Genomic DNA, 16,868 nt, shown 5'->3' with positions numbered 1-16,868 from the left:
AGGAAATTTGGATTTCGAAACAAAAAAGAGAGGGGTGCAACACGAGGACTTCCCAGGGGGTCACCCATCCTAGTACTACTCTCGCCCAAGCACGCTTAACTTCGGAGTTCTGATGGGATCCGGTGCATTAGCGCTGGTATGATCGCACCCGCCATGTTCCTTTCGCGTTATTCTTTTAAACTACCCCGTCCTGCGAAGCAGTGTGGCTTTTCTAGACCGAAATTCATTTTAAGCGTCAATTCAAGCATTTTCCTCTTATCCTTTTATTTATTTACTTTATATTTTTTTTTGTTATTGATTTGCACCCTGTTTTTTTCCCTCATCCCGCAACTCTAAATTATCATGAAATCAATCCTTCACGCTTGCAGTCAGGGGTGGCAATTCGGGTCCAAATCAGGTTGGCGGGTCGGGTTCGGGTCAACAGACCCGCCAGAAAATCTGTTGACCCGAACCCCGACCCGCCAACCCGTGACGGGTCAGGTATGCTGACCCGAACCCGAAGATTTCAGGTTTACGGGGCGGCGGGTCGACCCGAAATGACCCGAAACTTAATTTTAATTTATTAATTTATCACTGTAATTTCTAATAAAATCAATTTCTCACAAAACTAATTACATAATCAAGTAATAAAAATTTAAATAAATGATTCCAAATCAAATCTAAAATAAATTAAACACCGTAAAAGTGTTTTATCCCAAGCAAAATATAAAATAAATTAAAACAATACAAAAGTGAAAAATAATATAATATATTATTTGTCCAAGTATAATAATTTCAACTTCACACAAATTAAATAAATTCGTTTAGGATTAAGTAATTAATGCCTTTGAAAAAAAGAATAACTTAGTTTAGTTAGATAAAATTATTTTTATGTTTATTAAATTATTTTTAATTCGTAAACGGGTCATATCGGGTCATATCAGGTCACCACGGGTTGACCCGAAATCGACCGGTTTTCTTTTCGGGTTCATCGGGTCCAACCCGATTCTGACCCGAATTCCCGAAACCTCAACCCAAACCCATTAATTTCGTGTTAGGTTCGTGTCGTGTCGAAAATTGCCACCCCTAGTTGCGGTGATACATTTGCGCCGACAAATTTGAGCGACGATCCGGGCTTTGATCGAGCCGTACCGTTCCTGATTTGTCTCGCGCCTTCAGATCCTCCTTCACGCTTCGACAAGAAGCAAAATATTAAGCAATCGTTCCGACGGAGCTAAATTACTACAGGATAAAGAACGAATAGGAAATTTGGATTTCGAAACAAAAAAGAGAGGGGTGCAACACGAGGACTTCCCAGGGGGTCACCCATCCTAGTACTACTCTCGCCCAAGCACGCTTAACTTCGGAGTTCTGATGGGATCCGGTGCATTAGTGCTGGTATGATCGCACCCGCCATGTTCCTTTCGCGTTATTCTTTTAAACTACCCCGTCCTGCGAAGCAGTGTGGCTTTTCTAGACCGAAATTCATTTTAAGCGTCAATTCAAGCATTTTCCTCTTATCCTTTTATTTATTTACTTTATATTTTTTTTTGTTATTGATTTGCACCCTGTTTTTTTCCCTCATCCCGCAACTCTAAATTATCATGAAATCAATCCTTCACGCTTGCAGTCAGGGGTGGCAATTCGGGTCCAAATCAGGTTGGCGGGTCGGGTTCGGGTCAACAGACCCGTCAGAAAATCTGTTAACCCGAACCCCGACCCGCCAACCCGTGACGGGTCAGGTATGCTGACCCGAACCCGAAGATTTCAGGTTTACGGGGCGGCGGGTAGACCCGAAATGACCCGAAACTTAATTTTAATTTATTAATTTATCACTGTAATTTCTAATAAAATCAATTTCTCACAAAACTAATTACATAATCAACTAATAAAAATTTAAATAAATGATTCCAAATCAAATCTAAAATAAATTAAACACCGTAAAAGTGTTTTATCCCAAGCAAAATATAAAATAAATTAAAACAATATAAAAGTGAAAAATAATATAATATATTATTTGTCCAAGTATAATAATTTCAACTTCACACAAATTAAATAAATTCGTTTAGGATTAAGTAATTAATGCCTTTGAAAAAAAGAATAACTTAGTTTAGTTAGATAAAATTATTTTTATGTTTATTAAATTATTTTTAACTCGTAAACGGGTCATATCGGGTCATATCAGGTCACCACGGGTTGACCCGAAATCGACCGGTTTTCTTTTCGGGTTCATCGGGTCCAACCCGATTCTGACCCGAATTCCCGAAACCTCAACCCAAACCCATTAATTTCGTGTTAGGCTCGTGTCGTGTTTTCAGGTCGTGTCGAAAATTGCCACCCCTAGTTGCGGTGATACATTTGCGCCGACAAATTTGAGCGACGATCCGGGCTTTGGTCGAGCCGTACCGTTCCTGATTTGTCTCGCGCCTTCAGACCCGCCTTCATGCTTCGACAAGAAGCAAAATATAAAGCAATCGTTCCGACGGAGCTAAATTACTACAGGATAAAGAACGAATAGAAAATTTGGATTTCGAAACAAAAAAAAGAGAGGGGTGCAACACGAGGACTTCCAAGGGGGTCACCCATCCTAGTACCACTCTCGCCCAAGCACGCTTAACTTCGGAGTTCTGATGGGATCCGGTGCATTAGTGCTGGTATGGTCGCACCCGCCATGTTCCTTTCGCTTTATTCTTTTAAACTACCCCGTCCTGCGAAGCAGTGTGGCTTTTCTAGACCGAAATTCATTTTAAGCGTCAATTCAAGCATTTTCCTCTTATCCTTTTATTTATTTACTTTATTTTTTTTTTGTTATTGATTTGCACCCTGTTTTTTTCCCTCATCCCGCAACTCTAAATTATCATGAAATCAATCCTTCACGCTTGCAGTCAGGGGTGGCAATTCGGGTCCAAATCAGGTTGGCGGGTCGGGTTCGGGTCAACAGACCCGCCAGAAAATCTGTTGACCCGAACCCCGACCCGCCAACCCGTGACGGGTCAGGTATGCTGACCCGAACCCGAAGATTTCAGGTTTACGGGGCGGCGGGTCGACCCGAAATGACCCGAAACTTAATTTTAATTTATTAATTTATCACTGTAATTTCTAATAAAATCAATTTCTCACAAAACTAATTACATAATCAAGTAATAAAAATTTAAATAAATGATTCCAAATCAAATCTAAAATAAATTAAACACCGTAAAAGTGTTTTATCCCAAGCAAAATATAAAATAAATTAAAACAATACAAAAGTGAAAAATAATATAATATATTATTTGTCCAAGTATAATAATTTCAACTTCACACAAATTAAATAAATTCGTTTAGGATTAAGTAATTAATGCCTTTGAAAAAAAGAATAACTTAGTTTAGTTAGATAAAATTATTTTTATGTTTATTAAATTATTTTTAATTCGTAAACGGGTCATATCGGGTCATATCAGGTCACCACGGGTTGACCCGAAATCGACCGGTTTTCTTTTCGGGTTCATCGGGTCCAACCCGATTCTGACCCGAATTCCCGAAACCTCAACCCAAACCCATTAATTTCGTGTTAGGTTCGTGTCGTGTCGAAAATTGCCACCCCTAGTTGCGGTGATACATTTGCGCCGACAAATTTGAGCGACGATCCGGGCTTTGATCGAGCCGTACCGTTCCTGATTTGTCTCGCGCCTTCAGATCCTCCTTCACGCTTCGACAAGAAGCAAAATATTAAGCAATCGTTCCGACGGAGCTAAATTACTACAGGATAAAGAACGAATAGGAAATTTGGATTTCGAAACAAAAAAGAGAGGGGTGCAACACGAGGACTTCCCAGGGGGTCACCCATCCTAGTACTACTCTCGCCCAAGCACGCTTAACTTCGGAGTTCTGATGGGATCCGGTGCATTAGCGCTGGTATGATCGCACCCGCCATGTTCCTTTCGCGTTATTCTTTTAAACTACCCCGTCCTGCGAAGCAGTGTGGCTTTTCTAGACCGAAATTCATTTTAAGCGTCAATTCAAGCATTTTCCTCTTATCCTTTTATTTATTTACTTTATATTTTTTTTTGTTATTGATTTGCACCCTGTTTTTTTCCCTCATCCCGCAACTCTAAATTATCATGAAATCAATCCTTCACGCTTGCAGTCAGGGGTGGCAATTCGGGTCCAAATCAGGTTGGCGGGTCGGGTTCGGGTCAACAGACCCGCCAGAAAATCTGTTGACCCGAACCCCGACCCGCCAACCCGTGACGGGTCAGGTATGCTGACCCGAACCCGAAGATTTCAGGTTTACGGGGCGGCGGGTCGACCCGAAATGACCCGAAACTTAATTTTAATTTATTAATTTATCACTGTAATTTCTAATAAAATCAATTTCTCACAAAACTAATTACATAATCAAGTAATAAAAATTTAAATAAATGATTCCAAATCAAATCTAAAATAAATTAAACACCGTAAAAGTGTTTTATCCCAAGCAAAATATAAAATAAATTAAAACAATACAAAAGTGAAAAATAATATAATATATTATTTGTCCAAGTATAATAATTTCAACTTCACACAAATTAAATAAATTCGTTTAGGATTAAGTAATTAATGCCTTTGAAAAAAAGAATAACTTAGTTTAGTTAGATAAAATTATTTTTATGTTTATTAAATTATTTTTAATTCGTAAACGGGTCATATCGGGTCATATCAGGTCACCACGGGTTGACCCGAAATCGACCGGTTTTCTTTTCGGGTTCATCGGGTCCAACCCGATTCTGACCCGAATTCCCGAAACCTCAACCCAAACCCATTAATTTCGTGTTAGGTTCGTGTCGTGTCGAAAATTGCCACCCCTAGTTGCGGTGATACATTTGCGCCGACAAATTTGAGCGACGATCCGGGCTTTGATCGAGCCGTACCGTTCCTGATTTGTCTCGCGCCTTCAGATCCTCCTTCACGCTTCGACAAGAAGCAAAATATTAAGCAATCGTTCCGACGGAGCTAAATTACTACAGGATAAAGAACGAATAGGAAATTTGGATTTCGAAACAAAAAAGAGAGGGGTGCAACACGAGGACTTCCCAGGGGGTCACCCATCCTAGTACTACTCTCGCCCAAGCACGCTTAACTTCGGAGTTCTGATGGGATCCGGTGCATTAGTGCTGGTATGATCGCACCCGCCATGTTCCTTTCGCGTTATTCTTTTAAACTACCCCGTCCTGCGAAGCAGTGTGGCTTTTCTAGACCGAAATTCATTTTAAGCGTCAATTCAAGCATTTTCCTCTTATCCTTTTATTTATTTACTTTATATTTTTTTTTGTTATTGATTTGCACCCTGTTTTTTTCCCTCATCCCGCAACTCTAAATTATCATGAAATCAATCCTTCACGCTTGCAGTCAGGGGTGGCAATTCGGGTCCAAATCAGGTTGGCGGGTCGGGTTCGGGTCAACAGACCCGTCAGAAAATCTGTTAACCCGAACCCCGACCCGCCAACCCGTGACGGGTCAGGTATGCTGACCCGAACCCGAAGATTTCAGGTTTACGGGGCGGCGGGTAGACCCGAAATGACCCGAAACTTAATTTTAATTTATTAATTTATCACTGTAATTTCTAATAAAATCAATTTCTCACAAAACTAATTACATAATCAACTAATAAAAATTTAAATAAATGATTCCAAATCAAATCTAAAATAAATTAAACACCGTAAAAGTGTTTTATCCCAAGCAAAATATAAAATAAATTAAAACAATATAAAAGTGAAAAATAATATAATATATTATTTGTCCAAGTATAATAATTTCAACTTCACACAAATTAAATAAATTCGTTTAGGATTAAGTAATTAATGCCTTTGAAAAAAAGAATAACTTAGTTTAGTTAGATAAAATTATTTTTATGTTTATTAAATTATTTTTAACTCGTAAACGGGTCATATCGGGTCATATCAGGTCACCACGGGTTGACCCGAAATCGACCGGTTTTCTTTTCGGGTTCATCGGGTCCAACCCGATTCTGACCCGAATTCCCGAAACCTCAACCCAAACCCATTAATTTCGTGTTAGGCTCGTGTCGTGTTTTCAGGTCGTGTCGAAAATTGCCACCCCTAGTTGCGGTGATACATTTGCGCCGACAAATTTGAGCGACGATCCGGGCTTTGGTCGAGCCGTACCGTTCCTGATTTGTCTCGCGCCTTCAGACCCGCCTTCATGCTTCGACAAGAAGCAAAATATAAAGCAATCGTTCCGACGGAGCTAAATTACTACAGGATAAAGAACGAATAGAAAATTTGGATTTCGAAACAAAAAAAAGAGAGGGGTGCAACACGAGGACTTCCAAGGGGGTCACCCATCCTAGTACCACTCTCGCCCAAGCACGCTTAACTTCGGAGTTCTGATGGGATCCGGTGCATTAGTGCTGGTATGGTCGCACCCGCCATGTTCCTTTCGCTTTATTCTTTTAAACTACCCCGTCCTGCGAAGCAGTGTGGCTTTTCTAGACCGAAATTCATTTTAAGCGTCAATTCAAGCATTTTCCTCTTATCCTTTTATTTATTTACTTTATTTTTTTTTTGTTATTGATTTGCACCCTGTTTTTTTCCCTCATCCCGCAACTCTAAATTATCATGAAATCAATCCTTCACGCTTGCAGTCAGGGGTGGCAATTCGGGTCCAAATCAGGTTGGCGGGTCGGGTTCGGGTCAACAGACCCGCCAGAAAATCTGTTGACCCGAACCCCGACCCGCCAACCCGTGACGGGTCAGGTATGCTGACCCGAACCCGAAGATTTCAGGTTTACGGGGCGGCGGGTCGACCCGAAATGACCCGAAACTTAATTTTAATTTATTAATTTATCACTGTAATTTCTAATAAAATCAATTTCTCACAAAACTAATTACATAATCAAGTAATAAAAATTTAAATAAATGATTCCAAATCAAATCTAAAATAAATTAAACACCGTAAAAGTGTTTTATCCCAAGCAAAATATAAAATAAATTAAAACAATACAAAAGTGAAAAATAATATAATATATTATTTGTCCAAGTATAATAATTTCAACTTCACACAAATTAAATAAATTCGTTTAGGATTAAGTAATTAATGCCTTTGAAAAAAAGAATAACTTAGTTTAGTTAGATAAAATTATTTTTATGTTTATTAAATTATTTTTAATTCGTAAACGGGTCATATCGGGTCATATCAGGTCACCACGGGTTGACCCGAAATCGACCGGTTTTCTTTTCGGGTTCATCGGGTCCAACCCGATTCTGACCCGAATTCCCGAAACCTCAACCCAAACCCATTAATTTCGTGTTAGGTTCGTGTCGTGTCGAAAATTGCCACCCCTAGTTGCGGTGATACATTTGCGCCGACAAATTTGAGCGACGATCCGGGCTTTGATCGAGCCGTACCGTTCCTGATTTGTCTCGCGCCTTCAGATCCTCCTTCACGCTTCGACAAGAAGCAAAATATTAAGCAATCGTTCCGACGGAGCTAAATTACTACAGGATAAAGAACGAATAGGAAATTTGGATTTCGAAACAAAAAAGAGAGGGGTGCAACACGAGGACTTCCCAGGGGGTCACCCATCCTAGTACTACTCTCGCCCAAGCACGCTTAACTTCGGAGTTCTGATGGGATCCGGTGCATTAGCGCTGGTATGATCGCACCCGCCATGTTCCTTTCGCGTTATTCTTTTAAACTACCCCGTCCTGCGAAGCAGTGTGGCTTTTCTAGACCGAAATTCATTTTAAGCGTCAATTCAAGCATTTTCCTCTTATCCTTTTATTTATTTACTTTATATTTTTTTTTGTTATTGATTTGCACCCTGTTTTTTTCCCTCATCCCGCAACTCTAAATTATCATGAAATCAATCCTTCACGCTTGCAGTCAGGGGTGGCAATTCGGGTCCAAATCAGGTTGGCGGGTCGGGTTCGGGTCAACAGACCCGCCAGAAAATCTGTTGACCCGAACCCCGACCCGCCAACCCGTGACGGGTCAGGTATGCTGACCCGAACCCGAAGATTTCAGGTTTACGGGGCGGCGGGTCGACCCGAAATGACCCGAAACTTAATTTTAATTTATTAATTTATCACTGTAATTTCTAATAAAATCAATTTCTCACAAAACTAATTACATAATCAAGTAATAAAAATTTAAATAAATGATTCCAAATCAAATCTAAAATAAATTAAACACCGTAAAAGTGTTTTATCCCAAGCAAAATATAAAATAAATTAAAACAATACAAAAGTGAAAAATAATATAATATATTATTTGTCCAAGTATAATAATTTCAACTTCACACAAATTAAATAAATTCGTTTAGGATTAAGTAATTAATGCCTTTGAAAAAAAGAATAACTTAGTTTAGTTAGATAAAATTATTTTTATGTTTATTAAATTATTTTTAATTCGTAAACGGGTCATATCGGGTCATATCAGGTCACCACGGGTTGACCCGAAATCGACCAGTTTTCTTTTCGGGTTCATCGGGTCCAACCCGATTCTGACCCGAATTCCCGAAACCTCAACCCAAACCCATTAATTTCGTGTTAGGTTCGTGTCGTGTCGAAAATTGCCACCCCTAGTTGCGGTGATACATTTGCGCCGACAAATTTGAGCGACGATCCGGGCTTTGATCGAGCCGTACCGTTCCTGATTTGTCTCGCGCCTTCAGATCCTCCTTCACGCTTCGACAAGAAGCAAAATATTAAGCAATCGTTCCGACGGAGCTAAATTACTACAGGATAAAGAACGAATAGGAAATTTGGATTTCGAAACAAAAAAGAGAGGGGTGCAACACGAGGACTTCCCAGGGGGTCACCCATCCTAGTACTACTCTCGCCCAAGCACGCTTAACTTCGGAGTTCTGATGGGATCCGGTGCATTAGTGCTGGTATGATCGCACCCGCCATGTTCCTTTCGCGTTATTCTTTTAAACTACCCCGTCCTGCGAAGCAGTGTGGCTTTTCTAGACCGAAATTCATTTTAAGCGTCAATTCAAGCATTTTCCTCTTATCCTTTTATTTATTTACTTTATATTTTTTTTTGTTATTGATTTGCACCCTGTTTTTTTCCCTCATCCCGCAACTCTAAATTATCATGAAATCAATCCTTCACGCTTGCAGTTAGGGGTGGCAATTCGGGTCCAAATCAGGTTGGCGGGTCGGGTTCGGGTCAACAGACCCGCCAGAAAATCTGTTGACCCGAACCCCGACCCGCCAACCCGTGACGGGTCAGGTATGCTGACCCGAACCCGAAGATTTCAGGTTTACGGGGCGGCGGGTCGACCCGAAATGACCCGAAACTTAATTTTAATTTATTAATTTATCACTGTAATTTCTAATAAAATCAATTTCTCACAAAACTAATTACATAATCAAGTAATAAAAATTTAAATAAATGATTCCAAATCAAATCTAAAATAAATTAAACACCGTAAAAGTGTTTTATCCCAAGCAAAATATAAAATAAATTAAAACAATACAAAAGTGAAAAATAATATAATATATTATTTGTCCAAGTATAATAATTTCAACTTCACACAAATTAAATAAATTCGTTTAGGATTAAGTAATTAATGCCTTTGAAAAAAAGAATAACTTAGTTTAGTTAGATAAAATTATTTTTATGTTTATTAAATTATTTTTAATTCGTAAACGGGTCATATCGGGTCATATCAGGTCACCACGGGTTGACCCGAAATCGACCGGTTTTCTTTTCGGGTTCATCGGGTCCAACCCGATTCTGACCCGAATTCCCGAAACCTCAACCCAAACCCATTAATTTCGTGTTAGGTTCGTGTCGTGTCGAAAATTGCCACCCCTAGTTGCGGTGATACATTTGCGCCGACAAATTTGAGCGACGATCCGGGCTTTGATCGAGCCGTACCGTTCCTGATTTGTCTCGCGCCTTCAGATCCTCCTTCACGCTTCGACAAGAAGCAAAATATTAAGCAATCGTTCCGACGGAGCTAAATTACTACAGGATAAAGAACGAATTGGAAATTTGGATTTCGAAACAAAAAAGAGAGGGGTGCAACACGAGGACTTCCCAGGGGGTCACCCATCCTAGTACTACTCTCGCCCAAGCACGCTTAACTTCGGAGTTCTGATGGGATCCGGTGCATTAGTGCTGGTATGATCGCACCCGCCATGTTCCTTTCGCGTTATTCTTTTAAACTACCCCGTCCTGCGAAGCAGTGTGGCTTTTCTAAACCGAAATTCATTTTAAGCGTCAATTCAAGCATTTTCCTCTTATCCTTTTATTTATTTACTTTATATTTTTTTTTGTTATTGATTTGCACCCTGTTTTTTTCCCTCATCCCGCAACTCTAAATTATCATGAAATCAATCCTTCACGCTTGCAGTTAGGGGTGGCAATTCGGGTCCAAATCAGGTTGGCGGGTCGGGTTCGGGTCAACAGACCCGCCAGAAAATCTGTTGACCCGAACCCCGACCCGCCAACCCGTGACGGGTCAGGTATGCTGACCCGAACCCGAAAATTTCAGGTTTACGGGGCGGCGGGTCGACCCGAAATGACCCGAAACTTAATTTTAATTTATTAATTTATCACTGTAATTTCTAATAAAATCAATTTCTCACAAAACTAATTACATAATCAAGTAATAAAAATTTAAATAAATGATTCCAAATCAAATCTAAAATAAATTAAACACCGTAAAAGTGTTTTATCCCAAGCAAAATATAAAATAAATTAAAACAATACAAAAGTGAAAAATAATATAATATATTATTTGTCCAAGTATAATAATTTCAACTTCACACAAATTAAATAAATTCGTTTAGGATTAAGTAATTAATGCCTTTGAAAAAAAGAATAACTTAGTTTAGTTAGATAAAATTATTTTTATGTTTATTAAATTATTTTTAATTCGTAAACGGGTCATATCGGGTCATATCAGGTCACCACGGGTTGACCCGAAATCGACCGGTTTTCTTTTCGGGTTCATCGGGTCCAACCCGATTCTGACCCGAATTCCCGAAACCTCAACCCAAACCCATTAATTTCGTGTTAGGTTCGTGTCGTGTCGAAAATTGCCACCCCTAGTTGCGGTGATACATTTGCGCCGACAAATTTGAGCGACGATCCGGGCTTTGATCGAGCCGTACCGTTCCTGATTTGTCTCGCGCCTTCAGATCCTCCTTCACGCTTCGACAAGAAGCAAAATATTAAGCAATCGTTCCGACGGAGCTAAATTACTACAGGATAAAGAACGAATAGGAAATTTGGATTTCGAAACAAAAAAGAGAGGGGTGCAACACGAGGACTTCCCAGGGGGTCACCCATCCTAGTACTACTCTCGCCCAAGCACGCTTAACTTCGGAGTTCTGATGGGATCCGGTGCATTAGTGCTGGTATGATCGCACCCGCCATGTTCCTTTCGCGTTATTCTTTTAAACTACCCCGTCCTGCGAAGCAGTGTGGCTTTTCTAGACCGAAATTCATTTTAAGCGTCAATTCAAGCATTTTCCTCTTATCCTTTTATTTATTTACTTTATATTTTTTTTTGTTATTGATTTGCACCCTGTTTTTTTCCCTCATCCCGCAACTCTAAATTATCATGAAATCAATCCTTCACGCTTGCAGTCAGGGGTGGCAATTCGGGTCCAAATCAGGTTGGCGGGTCGGGTTCGGGTCAACAGACCCGCCAGAAAATCTGTTAACCCGAACCCCGACCCGCCAACCCGTGACGGGTCAGGTATGCTGACCCGAACCCGAAGATTTCAGGTTTACGGGGCGGCGGGTAGACCCGAAATGACCCGAAACTTAATTTTAATTTATTAATTTATCACTGTAATTTCTAATAAAATCAATTTCTCACAAAACTAATTACATAATCAACTAATAAAAATTTAAATAAATGATTCCAAATCAAATCTAAAATAAATTAAACACCGTAAAAGTGTTTTATCCCAAGCAAAATATAAAATAAATTAAAACAATATAAAAGTGAAAAATAATATAATATATTATTTGTCCAAGTATAATAATTTCAACTTCACACAAATTAAATAAATTCGTTTAGGATTAAGTAATTAATGCCTTTGAAAAAAAGAATAACTTAGTTTAGTTAGATAAAATTATTTTTATGTTTATTAAATTATTTTTAACTCGTAAACGGGTCATATCGGGTCATATCAGGTCACCACGGGTTGACCCGAAATCGACCGGTTTTCTTTTCGGGTTCATCGGGTCCAACCCGATTCTGACCCGAATTCCCGAAACCTCAACCCAAACCCATTAATTTCGTGTTAGGCTCGTGTCGTGTTTTCAGGTCGTGTCGAAAATTGCCACCCCTAGTTGCGGTGATACATTTGCGCCGACAAATTTGAGCGACGATCCGGGCTTTGGTCGAGCCGTACCGTTCCTGATTTGTCTCGCGCCTTCAGACCCGCCTTCATGCTTCGACAAGAAGCAAAATATAAAGCAATCGTTCCGACGGAGCTAAATTACTACAGGATAAAGAACGAATAGAAAATTTGGATTTCGAAACAAAAAAAAGAGAGGGGTGCAACACGAGGACTTCCAAGGGGGTCACCCATCCTAGTACCACTCTCGCCCAAGCACGCTTAACTTCGGAGTTCTGATGGGATCCGGTGCATTAGTGCTGGTATGGTCGCACCCGCCATGTTCCTTTCGCTTTATTCTTTTAAACTACCCCGTCCTGCGAAGCAGTGTGGCTTTTCTAGACCGAAATTCATTTTAAGCGTCAATTCAAGCATTTTCCTCTTATCCTTTTATTTATTTACTTTATATATTTTTTTGTTATTGATTTGCACCCTGTTTTTTTCCCTCATCCCGCAACTCTAAATTATCATGAAATCAATCCTTCACGCTTGCAGTTAGGGGTGGCAATTCGGGTCCAAATCAGGTTGGCGGGTCGGGTTCGGGTCAACAGACCCGCCAGAAAATCTGTTGACCCGAACCCCGACCCGCCAACCCGTGACGGGTCAGGTATGCTGACCCGAACCCGAAAATTTCAGGTTTACGGGGCGGCGGGTCGACCCGAAATGACCCGAAACTTAATTTTAATTTATTAATTTATCACTGTAATTTCTAATAAAATCAATTTCTCACAAAACTAATTACATAATCAAGTAATAAAAATTTAAATAAATGATTCCAAATCAAATCTAAAATAAATTAAACACCGTAAAAGTGTTTTATCCCAAGCAAAATATAAAATAAATTAAAACAATACAAAAGTGAAAAATAATATAATATATTATTTGTCCAAGTATAATAATTTCAACTTCACACAAATTAAATAAATTCGTTTAGGATTAAGTAATTAATGCCTTTGAAAAAAAGAATAACTTAGTTTAGTTAGATAAAATTATTTTTATGTTTATTAAATTATTTTTAATTCGTAAACGGGTCATATCGGGTCATATCAGGTCACCACGGGTTGACCCGAAATCGACCGGTTTTCTTTTCGGGTTCATCGGGTCCAACCCGATTCTGACCCGAATTCCCGAAACCTCAACCCAAACCCATTAATTTCGTGTTAGGTTCGTGTCGTGTCGAAAATTGCCACCCCTAGTTGCGGTGATACATTTGCGCCGACAAATTTGAGCGACGATCCGGGCTTTGATCGAGCCGTACCGTTCCTGATTTGTCTCGCGCCTTCAGATCCTCCTTCACGCTTCGACAAGAAGCAAAATATTAAGCAATCGTTCCGACGGAGCTAAATTACTACAGGATAAAGAACGAATAGGAAATTTGGATTTCGAAACAAAAAAGAGAGGGGTGCAACACGAGGACATCCCAGGGGGTCACCCATCCTAGTACTACTCTCGCCCAAGCACGCTTAACTTCGGAGTTCTGATGGGATCCGGTGCATTAGTGCTGGTATGATCGCACCCGCCATGTTCCTTTCGCGTTATTCTTTTAAACTACCCCGTCCTGCGAAGCAGTGTGGCTTTTCTAGACCGAAATTCATTTTAAGCGTCAATTCAAGCATTTTCCTCTTATCCTTTTATTTATTTACTTTATATATTTTTTTGTTATTGATTTGCACCCTGTTTTTTTCCCTCATCCCGCAACTCTAAATTATCATGAAATCAATCCTTCACGCTTGCAGTCAGGGGTGGCAATTCGGGTCCAAATCAGGTTGGCGGGTCGGGTTCGGGTCAACAGACCCGCCAGAAAATCTGTTGACCCGAACCCCGACCCGCCAACCCGTGACGGGTCAGGTATGCTGACCCGAACCCGAAGATTTCAGGTTTACGGGGCGGCGGGTCGACCCGAAATGACCCGAAACTTAATTTTAATTTATTAATTTATCACTGTAATTTCTAATAAAATCAATTTCTCACAAAACTAATTACATAATCAAGTAATAAAAATTTAAATAAATGATTCCAAATCAAATCTAAAATAAATTAAACACCGTAAAAGTGTTTTATCCCAAGCAAAATATAAAATAAATTAAAACAATACAAAAGTGAAAAATAATATAATATATTATTTGTCCAAGTATAATAATTTCAACTTCACACAAATTAAATAAATTCGTTTAGGATTAAGTAATTAATGCCTTTGAAAAAAAGAATAACTTAGTTTAGTTAGATAAAATTATTTTTATGTTTATTAAATTATTTTTAATTCGTAAACGGGTCGTATCGGGTCATATCAGGTCACCACGGGTTGACCCGAAATCGACCGGTTTTCTTTTCGGGTTCATCGGGTCCAACCCGATTCTGACCCGAATTCCCGAAACCTCAACCCAAACCCATTAATTTCGTGTTAGGTTCGTGTCGTGTCGAAAATTGCCACCCCTAGTTGCGGTGATACATTTGCGCCGACAAATTTGAGCGACGATCCGGGCTTTGATCGAGCCGTACCGTTCCTGATTTGTCTCGCGCCTTCAGATCCTCCTTCACGCTTCGACAAGAAGCAAAATATTAAGCAATCGTTCCGACGGAGCTAAATTACTACAGGATAAAGAACGAATAGGAAATTTGGATTTCGAAACAAAAAAGAGAGGGGTGCAACACGAGGACTTCCCAGGGGGTCACCCATCCTAGTACTACTCTCGCCCAAGCACGCTTAACTTCGTAGTTCTGATGGGATCCGGTGCATTAGTGCTGGTATGATCGCACCCGCCATGTTCCTTTCGCGTTATTCTTTTAAACTACCCCGTCCTGCGAAGCAGTGTGGCTTTTCTAGACCGAAATTCATTTTAAGCGTCAATTCAAGCATTTTCCTCTTATCCTTTTATTTATTTACTTTATATATTTTTTTGTTATTGATTTGCACCCTGTTTTTTTCCCTCATCCCGCAACTCTAAATTATCATGAAATCAATCCTTCACGCTTGCAGTTAGGGGTGGCAATTCGGGTCCAAATCAGGTTGGCGGGTCGGGTTCGGGTCAACAGACCCGCCAGAAAATCTGTTGACCCGAACCCCGACCCGCCAACCCGTGACGGGTCAGGTATGCTGACCCGAACCCGAAAATTTCAGGTTTACGGGGCGGCGGGTCGACCCGAAATGACCCGAAACTTAATTTTAATTTATTAATTTATCACTGTAATTTCTAATAAAATCAATTTCTCACAAAACTAATTACATAATCAAGTAATAAAAATTTAAATAAATGATTCCAAATCAAATCTAAAATAAATTAAACACCGTAAAAGTGTTTTATCCCAAGCAAAATATAAAATAAATTAAAACAATACAAAAGTGAAAAATAATATAATATATTATTTGTCCAAGTATAATAATTTCAACTTCACACAAATTAAATAAATTCGTTTAGGATTAAGTAATTAATGCCTTTGAAAAAAAGAATAACTTAGTTTAGTTAGATAAAATTATTTTTATGTTTATTAAATTATTTTTAATTCGTAAACGGGTCATATCGGGTCATATCAGGTCACCACGGGTTGACCCGAAATCGACCGGTTTTCTTTTCGGGTTCATCGGGTCCAACCCGATTCTGACCCGAATTCCCGAAACCTCAACCCAAACCCATTAATTTCGTGTTAGGTTCGTGTTGTGTCGAAAATTGCCACCCCTAGTTGCGGTGATACATTTGCGCCGACAAATTTGAGCGACGATCCGGGCTTTGATCGAGCCGTACCGTTCCTGATTTGTCTCGCGCCTTCAGATCCTCCTTCACGCTTCGACAAGAAGCAAAATATTAAGCAATCGTTCCGACGGAGCTAAATTACTACAGGATAAACAACGAATAGGAAATTTGGATTTCGAAACAAAAAAGAGAGGGGTGCAACACGAGGACTTCCCAGGGGGTCACCCATCCTAGTACTACTCTCGCCCAAGCACGCTTAACTTCGGAGTTCTGCTGGGATCCGGTGCATTAGTGCTGGTATGATCGCACCCGCCATGTTCCTTTCGCGTTATTCTTTTAAACTACCCCGTCCTGCGAAGCAGTGTGGCTTTTCTAGACCGAAATTCATTTTAAGCGTCAATTCAAGCATTTTCCTCTTATCCTTTTATTTATTTACTTTATATTTTTTTTTGTTATTGATTTGCACCCTGTTTTTTTCCCTCATCCCGCAACTCTAAATTATCATGAAATCAATCCTTCACGCTTGCAGTCAGGGGTGGCAATTCGGGTCCAAATCAGGTTGGCGGGTCGGGTTCGGGTCAACAGACCCGCCAGAAAATCTGTTAACCCGAACCCCGACCCGCCAACCCGTGACGGGTCAGGTATGCTGACCCGAACCCGAAGATTTCAGGTTTACGGGGCGGCGGGTAGACCCGAAATGACCCGAAACTTAATTTTAATTTATTAATTTATCACTGTAATTTCTAATAAAATCAATTTCTCACAAAACTAATTACATAATCAACTAATAAAAATTTAAATAAATGATTCCAAATCAAATCTAAAATAAATTAAACACCGTAAAAGTGTTTTA

The 16,868-nt window shown here is 39.7% G+C and overlaps 14 non-coding genes across 14 annotated transcripts; all 14 read right to left on the bottom strand.

Moving 5' to 3' along the window:
* Positions 1–31: 31 nt before the first annotated feature.
* On the bottom strand, positions 32–150 carry LOC140030120 (5S ribosomal RNA). The gene has a single exon (XR_011834034.1). It is a non-coding gene; the product is annotated as a 5S ribosomal RNA (ribosomal RNA).
* A 1,122-nt stretch (positions 151–1,272) lies between these two features.
* Positions 1,273–1,391, bottom strand: LOC140032264 (5S ribosomal RNA). Its single transcript, XR_011836189.1, has one exon. It is a non-coding gene; the product is annotated as a 5S ribosomal RNA (ribosomal RNA).
* Positions 1,392–2,528: 1,137 nt separating this feature from the next.
* LOC140031129 (5S ribosomal RNA) lies at positions 2,529–2,647 on the bottom strand. Its single transcript, XR_011835050.1, has one exon. It is a non-coding gene; the product is annotated as a 5S ribosomal RNA (ribosomal RNA).
* A 1,121-nt stretch (positions 2,648–3,768) lies between these two features.
* On the bottom strand, positions 3,769–3,887 carry LOC140030119 (5S ribosomal RNA). The gene has a single exon (XR_011834033.1). It is a non-coding gene; the product is annotated as a 5S ribosomal RNA (ribosomal RNA).
* Positions 3,888–5,009: 1,122 nt separating this feature from the next.
* Positions 5,010–5,128, bottom strand: LOC140032253 (5S ribosomal RNA). Its single transcript, XR_011836178.1, has one exon. It is a non-coding gene; the product is annotated as a 5S ribosomal RNA (ribosomal RNA).
* A 1,137-nt stretch (positions 5,129–6,265) lies between these two features.
* On the bottom strand, positions 6,266–6,384 carry LOC140031128 (5S ribosomal RNA). The gene has a single exon (XR_011835049.1). It is a non-coding gene; the product is annotated as a 5S ribosomal RNA (ribosomal RNA).
* A 1,121-nt stretch (positions 6,385–7,505) lies between these two features.
* On the bottom strand, positions 7,506–7,624 carry LOC140030118 (5S ribosomal RNA). The gene has a single exon (XR_011834032.1). It is a non-coding gene; the product is annotated as a 5S ribosomal RNA (ribosomal RNA).
* A 1,122-nt stretch (positions 7,625–8,746) lies between these two features.
* Positions 8,747–8,865, bottom strand: LOC140032242 (5S ribosomal RNA). Its single transcript, XR_011836167.1, has one exon. It is a non-coding gene; the product is annotated as a 5S ribosomal RNA (ribosomal RNA).
* A 1,122-nt stretch (positions 8,866–9,987) lies between these two features.
* LOC140032231 (5S ribosomal RNA) lies at positions 9,988–10,106 on the bottom strand. The gene has a single exon (XR_011836156.1). It is a non-coding gene; the product is annotated as a 5S ribosomal RNA (ribosomal RNA).
* A 1,122-nt stretch (positions 10,107–11,228) lies between these two features.
* Positions 11,229–11,347, bottom strand: LOC140032220 (5S ribosomal RNA). Its single transcript, XR_011836145.1, has one exon. It is a non-coding gene; the product is annotated as a 5S ribosomal RNA (ribosomal RNA).
* A 1,137-nt stretch (positions 11,348–12,484) lies between these two features.
* Positions 12,485–12,603, bottom strand: LOC140031127 (5S ribosomal RNA). The gene has a single exon (XR_011835048.1). It is a non-coding gene; the product is annotated as a 5S ribosomal RNA (ribosomal RNA).
* A 1,122-nt stretch (positions 12,604–13,725) lies between these two features.
* On the bottom strand, positions 13,726–13,844 carry LOC140031314 (5S ribosomal RNA). Its single transcript, XR_011835235.1, has one exon. It is a non-coding gene; the product is annotated as a 5S ribosomal RNA (ribosomal RNA).
* Positions 13,845–14,966: 1,122 nt separating this feature from the next.
* On the bottom strand, positions 14,967–15,085 carry LOC140031469 (5S ribosomal RNA). The gene has a single exon (XR_011835391.1). It is a non-coding gene; the product is annotated as a 5S ribosomal RNA (ribosomal RNA).
* Positions 15,086–16,207: 1,122 nt separating this feature from the next.
* On the bottom strand, positions 16,208–16,326 carry LOC140031103 (5S ribosomal RNA). Its single transcript, XR_011835024.1, has one exon. It is a non-coding gene; the product is annotated as a 5S ribosomal RNA (ribosomal RNA).
* Between the last annotated feature and the right edge of the window lie 542 nt (positions 16,327–16,868).

The sequence above is a fragment of the Coffea arabica genome, chromosome 11e (assembly GCF_036785885.1).
Source record: "Coffea arabica cultivar ET-39 chromosome 11e, Coffea Arabica ET-39 HiFi, whole genome shotgun sequence".
Taxonomy (NCBI): domain Eukaryota; kingdom Viridiplantae; phylum Streptophyta; class Magnoliopsida; order Gentianales; family Rubiaceae; genus Coffea; species Coffea arabica.
This window is presented reverse-complemented; position numbering and strand designations above follow the sequence as displayed.